Source organism: Pinus tabuliformis, chromosome 6 (genome assembly GCF_031772625.1).
Source record: "Pinus tabuliformis cultivar Carrire ecotype Pingquan chromosome 6, CPIR1, whole genome shotgun sequence".
Lineage (NCBI taxonomy): Eukaryota > Viridiplantae > Streptophyta > Pinopsida > Pinales > Pinaceae > Pinus > Pinus tabuliformis.
Window position 1 is genome coordinate 1,695,798,146 of NC_142292.1, and position 9,584 is coordinate 1,695,807,729.

Sequence of the window (9,584 nt, forward strand, 5' to 3'; positions counted from 1 at the left end):
AGTCCAAGGGGTCACAATATAATTAGAGCTGACATAAAAATAATAATTTAAGGTCACAACAATAACAATAATGGGCTTCTATGGGGCACAATAAAAAAAATATGGGGACAACATGGGCACAACAATAACAATAAGGGTTACAATGAAAATAATAATAAGGGAATACACTAGTATTATAGGGACCTAACACGCCCCTCTCCTTCAAAAAATTGTTGTCCTCAACGCTTGAATAGTTCTATATGATTTTGTATAAAATTCTCATCCTCCCATGTGGAATCTTCATCGGGTAAGTTCTTCCACGTGATGAGAGACTTTGAAATTGATCATTTTTGTAGATGTTGAGTTCTTATATCTGTGACTGTTTTAGGTTCCACTATTGTTTTCCCTCCTCATCAAGTTCTGGCAATATTGTTTGAACTACAAGCTTGTCACCTATAACCTTCTTTAGGCAAGTAACAGGGAAAACTAAGTGCACTCGAAAAGATGTAGGAAGTTTCAATTTGTATGCCATACTACCAATCCTTTGCAACACCTTTTATGGAAAATTATGCATCTGACAACTACTAAAACTAAATTTAATCGCACTTAAATTTAGTAATGGGATCATAGTAGGTGATTTTTTTGTTGGTTCAAGTAGGTATGTAACAGAAAAGCACACAATAATACCTATTATTGAAGATATCTTACAACAGAAACATGGTTTTAATCATATTTCTTGTTGTCACATTTAGAAGGAAAAGAACACTACTATAGACACTCTCTCTAGAGTGGCGCTGAGCAGAATCTAGGCCCTTGGAAGATCAAGGAGTAGTTATATGATACTTTATATGAGTGCTATTATAGGCCATTCATAGAAGTCATGCAACTAGACATCATACATGAATGAAGGTAACATATTCAAATTTGTTCATGTTTTTTTCTTCGAGATATAATTCTCGGATGATTATTAGCTTATGGTATTTTTTTCTATGTATTTAGGCTTAGGATATGTAATGATGGACTTGATAATACATGGGTTGGGATTTTAAAAGGTTTGATATTTTTCTCCTTTTCATGGATGGTTGTATTGCAAAACAACCCATTTTTTAATGCACAATTGTGCATATCCAATATGTAATTTTCACAATTCTTTAATAAAAATTGATATTTTTCTTGAAAAATAATCTTATGGTTTTTATCCACTTATCTCATTAACTTACATATAATATTTTCAAGATATAAAATATACATAAAAAATTTTCATAATATACCCCTTAAGATATCGTTAATATATTATGTTTTCTATACACATTAGAACAAGTGTAGTATGCATGATTTCTACTTGGTAGCTACCTCTTATGCAAAAAGCAGTTGATAGCAATAATCCCTGTAAGAATAATTAAAGGTAGTATAATGTAGAATTTAAATGAAGTAATTATTTAAGAAAATCAAAACTTATTTATGAAAAAATTATGATAAAAATAATTGCAAATACAAGTGGTTATGATGTTTTGATTATACCTATGTCTGCCAATTATTAATAGAAAAAAATAAGTTACTAAATATATAATTAATTCTAATTTTTAAATCCAACATTAAAATATAATTTATATAGATTGACATTATTAATATCAAAAATAAATAATTATGATATAATTGATCATTTAAATATTTAATAACATGGCTCGAGGCGACCAATATTATCCCTCTGCCTACGGGCAAGGAATCTGCGATTATGGTATCAATTTGTCTCAGTGCACGGGCTGCCTTACTAGTCTCTTCAATTGCATCTCGAGCCTTTACTTGCGCTACGAGTAAAACTTTTAGTATAAGCTTTCAGTACTGATTATATGTCTCTTCAAATAATTATTAGAGTCAAACAAGTAATTAGTTTTTCCATAGCTTTTCAAATGCATAAATAAATTTAGCATAAAAAACTTTTTAATACAATTTAATTTTGATGAATTATATAGTTAAAAATTGCAATTTTGAGAAATTTATTTCAAAGTTTCTTGGAAACTTGACTAGGAAAAATTACACCTAAAGGAAATAGACAAATACAAAAATTCAAGGTACATCAAAGACATATATAACTCAAGTATAAATATGAGAAAATGTCAGAATTTCTTATAAAATTGGCTATGAAAAATTGCACCTAAAAGAAATAAAAGAATGAAAAAATTCAAGATACATTAAAAACATATATAATTCAAGTATACATATGAGAAGACCATGGAATTGAATGTGATGTCCATGAATTGCCCTTGTCTATCTATCTAATTGCACAATCTTTATTGTTGTGGTAGATAGTATACAATTTAGTGGAATTGAATTTATTTTAAATTCGAAAGAAAATTATATATTATATATTTTAGTCATATTTGATTTCTTTTTAATTTTGAATCTATATATTTCTGGCCACAACATAATTTAATTGAGTAAATCATAATCCCCATCGCTATAAATGGGTACATTAAGGTAATAGGAGAATCTTTACATTTTGAGCATATGGGTAAAGTAAGGTATTAGGAGAATCTTTACATATTGTACATTAGAGTTATTATAAGATTTTACCTTAAAATATGTGATTAAAATTTAAATGATAATTAAAATATATAATAATTTTAAAATACGTGACTATATTTTCAATCAATGAAATTAAAAATAATCATAATATCTCATATTAATTAACATTAATTACTCCCATAACTTTCATCTTTTTGTTGAAGGAATTTTGTTTGCATCTAATACCAAAAAAAAAAAATTACATTTGAAATGAAATTGGAACATTGTTAATATATTTTATTGGAAAATTGTGCAACTGCATTTACAAGATCATTGATTAAAGTTGATCTTGTCAAAAAATGTGTTCAAGGACAAATTTCCTTTTGTGGAGGTTACCATATACATGAGGCTAGTGGGGTAGCTCAAGAATGGCTCCACAATTTAGAAACAAAGAAAATATAAGGCTTTTTTCTTAAAATAAACCTACCCAAAGCATATGATAAGGTGAGCTAGATCTACACTAGAATGCTAATGAGACACTTGGACTTTGAGGTAAGCTTCGTAAAGTGGGTAATGTGTTGCATCACATCAATATGTTTTGCAGTGACTATTAATGGATCAACTAAAGAATTCTTTGATTCTAAGAAAGGTTTAAGGAAAGGATGTCCACTTTCTCCATTACTATTTCTATTGGTGGCTGAAGTATTAAGTGGACTTTTGGTTGAAGCCAAAGGGAGGGGTGAATTAAAGAGTGCCACAATTTCCAATGAATTACCCATCACACATTGCTTTATCCTAAAAAGTAGTTTAGGTGGGATTTTTCACTGGCCGATGAGGCTACATGTATGCTAATAAATATTCATAAGTCAACTTTATATGAGGTGGGATTGTCTAGGGAAAGGCTCAAAAATGCTCATAATCCATTTCCTTTTCACACCAATATTTTTTATTATGAGATTAAATATATAGGATTTCATCTATGTTAGTTTTTGTACCATCATGGGTGTTCTAGTCTCGAAAATTTGTGGAGAGGCTAAAACACAGGAGTTTTTCGTAACTTAGATATCATTGATGGAAATTCAACCTAGAAATGTCTCAATTAGGTTATTAGCATATTTTTAAATATTTCCTAAGTTTAATCTTAGGAAAATTTATTGATTAATCAGTTCTAATTGAGAAAGGTGTGAATCATCGAGAAAGTCATGCGGATTGATCCAGAAATAATGTCAACCATCGATTATGTTTTAATCTTTGCCATTAATAGTCCCATGAATAGATTTTAAGTGGAGGTGGATGGGTATATGGAGAATATACACTTGAGAATGATTTCCTTGGGCAATTCAATTTTCTAGGCATCACCATCAGTTGCTAAAGAGTTCGAGCCAAAGAAGGGAAGAAAATATAGAGAGGGGTATGGATAGTTATCTGAAGGAAGGTTTTTATGGGGACTTTAGTCTAAAAATAACTGTGTCAAATTTATTGTGTGTGTGTGCCATTATTTTCTCCTTTTCTAGTTTATCTTCCACATAATTTAATTTTGTGAAACTTGTAGTTGTGAATTATTCATTGTTTTTGTAGGAAAATAAACTACTAATTAATTTATAGTTAGAAGAATAATTGGATTTTCTTAATAGAAAAAAAATTGAGAATATATTAAAGGTTTGGAGCTATAGATGGTTGTCGAGGTTGGGTAGACTAACACTTATCAAATTCGCTCTAGAAGTTATGCCATTCTTCAGGATGTCTTTGTGCTTGATTCCAAAATGGATTTTGAAATGTATTTGTAAAATTAGCTGCAGATTTCTATGGATGGGTTAGAAATATGGTTAGGTTTTTCATTTTGTCAAATGAGATAAAATAAATTTTCCAAAGATGTTGGAAGGTTGGGGTCTTAAAATCTGTTATTCTTTCTAGTTGTTGGCAACTAAGGTTTGATGGATATTGTTATACACAAATAACCTATGGATAAAGTAGTATTCATAAATTATATTCACCCTATCTCTATTGAAGATTGGATTAGGAACCCAAAAAATAAAAGGATTAATTTTTTTTTGTTTCGAAGGTAGTATTAGCTTCATTCAATGTCGTCGAAGAAGGACTATCCTGGAAGTTGGAAAATGGTGAAGAAGTAAGAATGGGTATCAACAAATGTGTAGGGTGTGTGGAAAATTATATTTTTCCATAGATGTTTTTTGAATTCCTAAATAAAAATAGGAGGTGTACTCTCAACGAGGTGGCAGATCCTGCTAGAATACCTATTTGGGCTGAGGGATGGCATGATGCTAATCAGCTAAATATGCCTTTTGATTTTTCAATTTAGTGTCTAAATTACACTATTTTCCTCAATATATTGCATGTTCACCTCAGGGAGAGGCAACATACATTATGTTGGGTGCACTCCTCTCTTGGGGAATATTCTCCATAAATGTGTTATTTGTATATGATTGTCGACTAGGGGATTTAACCTGGTGATGGAAAAAAATATGGAATCTACATTGTTTGCACAAAGAAAGGATCCTCCAATGGTTCATATAGGAAAATAAGATCCCATAGATGAAAAATTATAGAAGGGGAGCATGATCATGCCTACTTGGTGTGCCTTATGTATAAATTTCAAGGATTATGTGGACCATCTCTTCCTTATGTGTCCTTTTGCCCTAGAGGTGTGGAACATTGTTTGAATTTTTGCATGTCTTGTCAAACTTTAAACTGCAATAAGTTGATCACACAGAATCAGATTGAGGCGTCATTTGTGTCGTCAAAAATATCTTTCCGAGATCTATGACTTGGTCATGGTTTTGCTAAATTTTAAATACTTTAGTTTTTGAGATTTTCCAAAGCCACTTTAGAATTCTAAGCATTTTTGGAACCACTTGGATCATTCCTCCCCACTTAGGATCTTTTGGTCCTCCAAAGGCATGAACATAATCTGCAACTGATGTGTTACATTGTCTGCACAACAAGTGTCCTGACATGCCACACTTCCTTCTCCTTCACCCTTGTTCTTTGGATCCATAAGTGTTAAACTGAAACTTGCATCCTCTACAAACCTCTATAATATTTACAAACTACATGTTCAATTACATTACTAATCATGATCCAAACATCCCCATACTTGCAAAGAGTTTATAACACACACTCTTTGGTCAAGTGTACATTATAATAGAAACCAATACCCCAGCTATCAACAAAAGGCCAAAAATATCATCGTTGCTTTAATAAGCGATGGAAAACACATCATCACTTTTACATTTATATCACAACACATGATTTACAAAATGTGGCCATGACAAGCTACTATATCTAGTAAAACCATCTCTCACTCATCAAAGTGAATGGGTCATCATCTCCTTGGGGAAGATTTAGTTGTTGAAGAAATTTTGCAACTAGTTCCTACACCTGCGCTTTTTCCTTGAGACACTACTCTGGATGGAGCCTCCAACATGTGGCTCTTTGATGTCCATCTTTATTTCAATGATTGCAAAAAGTCTTCTTCCTCCAAACTTGCTTAACCTTCTTCCTTCCCTGATGTGGATAAGGCCTTTCACGTCTTGTCCTATTTCTTCCTACCATCATCTTCCAGCACTCAAAAACAATTTGGTTATGCAAGCCACAAAAACTACATGGTTCTATATGCCATGATTTATGCTCATCATTAACAATATGCTTGTAGTCAAAATGAACTCTAGAATTTTGAGACTTTTGATACCTCTCTTGGTTATCTCTCATGCAATCCTAGCAATGAGAGCTTGCCTTAGCTCTTCCTCTGCGATGTGCACTATCATGGGAGGATTGTGATGTGTTCCAATCATCCTCTTTCCTCGATAGTTTTGACAGTGTCTTGGAAGATTATGCTACCTTTGAGCACTCTCCTTCAGTGTATCCCATCTTGGTGAAGAGTCTCAGGTCGTTTCCTGAAATGGGTACCTCAAGGCTTCCAATAGAAATAATGTCACATGAAGATGAAACTGAAGAAAAATCAACACTGTTACCTTAGTTTTTTATTATGAAGTAGTTGATGATGGCTTTGCTAAGCCTCCATTGCTCTTCAACTCTTTTAAGGCCTCTTCTATGGCTTGTAACTGAAGCTGCAATCTTTGCTTCTCCTATTTTTCTTCTCATAGAAGTCTCCTCAATTCAACATTCTATGTTGAAGGCTCTGATAGATCTCCTCATCTGAATGATGAGAAGACGATGAATAATCATTGGAAGGTGGGGATGGATCATTTTCCTCTACTCTTTCTTTCTCCTGTTCCTCTCTTTCCATCTTCTCCTCATAATCTGCATACATTAAATATACCATGTTGGCCATCCTGTAGAAGGCCTTGTAGAGATATCTATGATCCTCCATTTTCTTTTTCTTGTTGCATGTTCAATCTCTGGTTATCATTCACACTCGCAATTCGCATCAGCAAGAAGACCGCTCTGATACCAAACTTGATCCGGATCTCTCAGCTACCAGAATTAACCAAGATATTTTACTTATGTGATGTTAGTATAATTTCATGTGAAATAGTATGAAAAACCACATGTTCATGCTTTAAAGAAGAGGAAACATAATGGAAGCCATCAAATCAAAGAACATACACACATTGATAATAGAGTTCACCCAATGAGGGTTACGTCTCCAGGACCGATGTCAAGAGTGGGGAGGTCGCTTCATTAAATGTTGCCAAGATGATGATGATGTACATGGTATATTATTTTCCATTACAAGGATAAACTCCCTCATCAAGAGTGGCACGTCTCTCCACGAGACTTTCTACTTCAGGGACTCTCACTAATACGAGCCCTCCTTTAGCATGACAAGATATCTAATTCTCACATGAAGTGGCATACAAGTATCCTCCAACAGAATGGTAAACAAGGATCTCAACATCAAAAATATCATCTCAGCAAATCAAAAGAAAGACACAATATTACTGCATCATATACCTCCACTTCCAGGGATGGCCTGAAAATGCACATCTCTTCTAAAGAAATGGATTGCACCATTGAATTCGTGGTGCAAAATCATGTCAAACGACTGCAAACTCAACCCCTTTCTGAAACCATCAAAATTTGGACCCTCGAGAGTCTCGAAGATTCCCCAAAGATTCCTTCCCGTTGGTTAGCTGGAGTTCTGCTTCTCATATGACAATTATGATTTCATCATTGCGCTCCTTGTGAAAGACTAAGTAATTTCAGTATAACGTAGGGCTCATTCTGAAATTGTCAAAAATCAGCCCTTATGGAATCTTTTAGATTCCTCATGATTCCACAAAGATTCCTCTCTGCGAGTTGACTGAAGATCTGCTGGTTAGATGGGGAAATAGATCACACCTTCACATTCCCTATGAAATTCTAGTTCATTTGAGTATAAAATTGGCATGAATATGTAACTGTGAAAATTTGGCCTCGAGGGAATCTTTTAGATTCCTCATGATCCCACAAAGACTCTTCCCTACAAGTTGACTAAAGATATGCTACTCAGCTGAGGAAACTGATATCCCCATCTCACTCCTTGCAAAATTATGACAAAAATGAGTACAAACTTGATATACTTCTACCCCTGTCAAAACTAGTCACTGAAGGAATCTTTTAGATTCCTCATGATACCCCTGCGTCGGGGTTTTGCCTTGGTTTATGTGCATTTCAGGGTTCCGTGCATGGTGCTCATCCCCTATAAATGAGTGAGTGTTGGCTTTTATATCCTTCTTTGGTCGGACATGTCAAAGTTGGCCTCGCTGGCGGAGGTAATTTTAAGGAAATTGTTGGGGAGGTCTTGGGGTCAAACCCCATGGGACCCCGAATTGGTGCGGACCATTTTCTTTTGTCGGTTTATTTTTTTTCAATGTGGCATATATAACCAAACCGCAAGAATTATATAACCATTATACAAAGTTTCTTTCCATTGCAATTGACAATGCGTTGGAGTATTTGATTTGTTTTATATATAATGTAATTACATATTAAACCCACCTGATGTAGGAGCATGAGGCTTGAGGACAAAAGGCTTCGAATTTATTCCAAAAACAAAAAAAAGGTTACAAGCAAAGGAGTGGGATCCTTTAGCTATCAATTTACAAGTTTTCTAGATAGGATTTGAGCTAGAATTTAGGGATTGAGTGATTTTGTACTTAATTCATGCAGTTTAGATTCAGTTGAGATTCTTGAGGAGAATTTCAAGCAGATTAGATATTGTTTAAGATTAGGCAGATTCAATCCAGTGATTAAGGATCTGATTGTTAGAATGAAATGGTATTTATGTAAGTTCTGAATGATTGTAAGGGGATTTTGACTGATTTGGTTTGATTTTGCCATAGAAGATTAAGTTACAGAAATTGTATCTCTGTGTATTTTTGTGTATAATTAGTTAATCCCAGAGGCGTTGCATCCCTCCTAAGTATCTATATGTATTATTGAATTTCAATTTGGCCTGAAAATTTAGAGTTCTATATGATCTGGTGTGGCTGCGTTTAATTCCTCTTTCACCATGTATTAAGTTAAATTGAATGTGTTTCGAACCACAGAGCCTTAATTAACTAAGCTTTGAATTACAAAGAGTAGAACTAAATCTGTCAGAAGCACTAAAATCATAGCAGAACAAAGGGAAGCCTGACAAATCGTCATAAACCCGAAAGAAGAGTGAGAGTCGTCCGATCTACAGATCCAATAGATCTAATGGTCATCGCGCACCAATCAGCTCGTGCAATAGTCAAGGGATAAAGGTGGTTTATTCAGCGAAGCTGGTTATCAGGTGACGAAAAAGTGGTAAGTGGTAATTCGGGGTGGTCAGCCGATTCGATTTATCAACTGACACGTAATACTCGGGTGGAGAGAGAAAACCGCTTTATCGAGTGGGTAATCCTCGTGCAAGTGGCTAACCCGATATCGTTGTTAACTGTTGGATCAAAAGTGCCTTGATCAACGGTGGAGGATCGAAGATTAGTTTCGTTGATCGGGTGTACCATCAACCGTCGGATTGAAGGGTAAGATCAACAACAGAATTAACCTGATAGTATTTTGGAAAATCGAACGCGATAAGGATTTAACCAAAGTTTGAATTCCTTTTGATTCCGTGGAAATTGAAAGGTTGTCATATTTCGGGTAAAATTAAG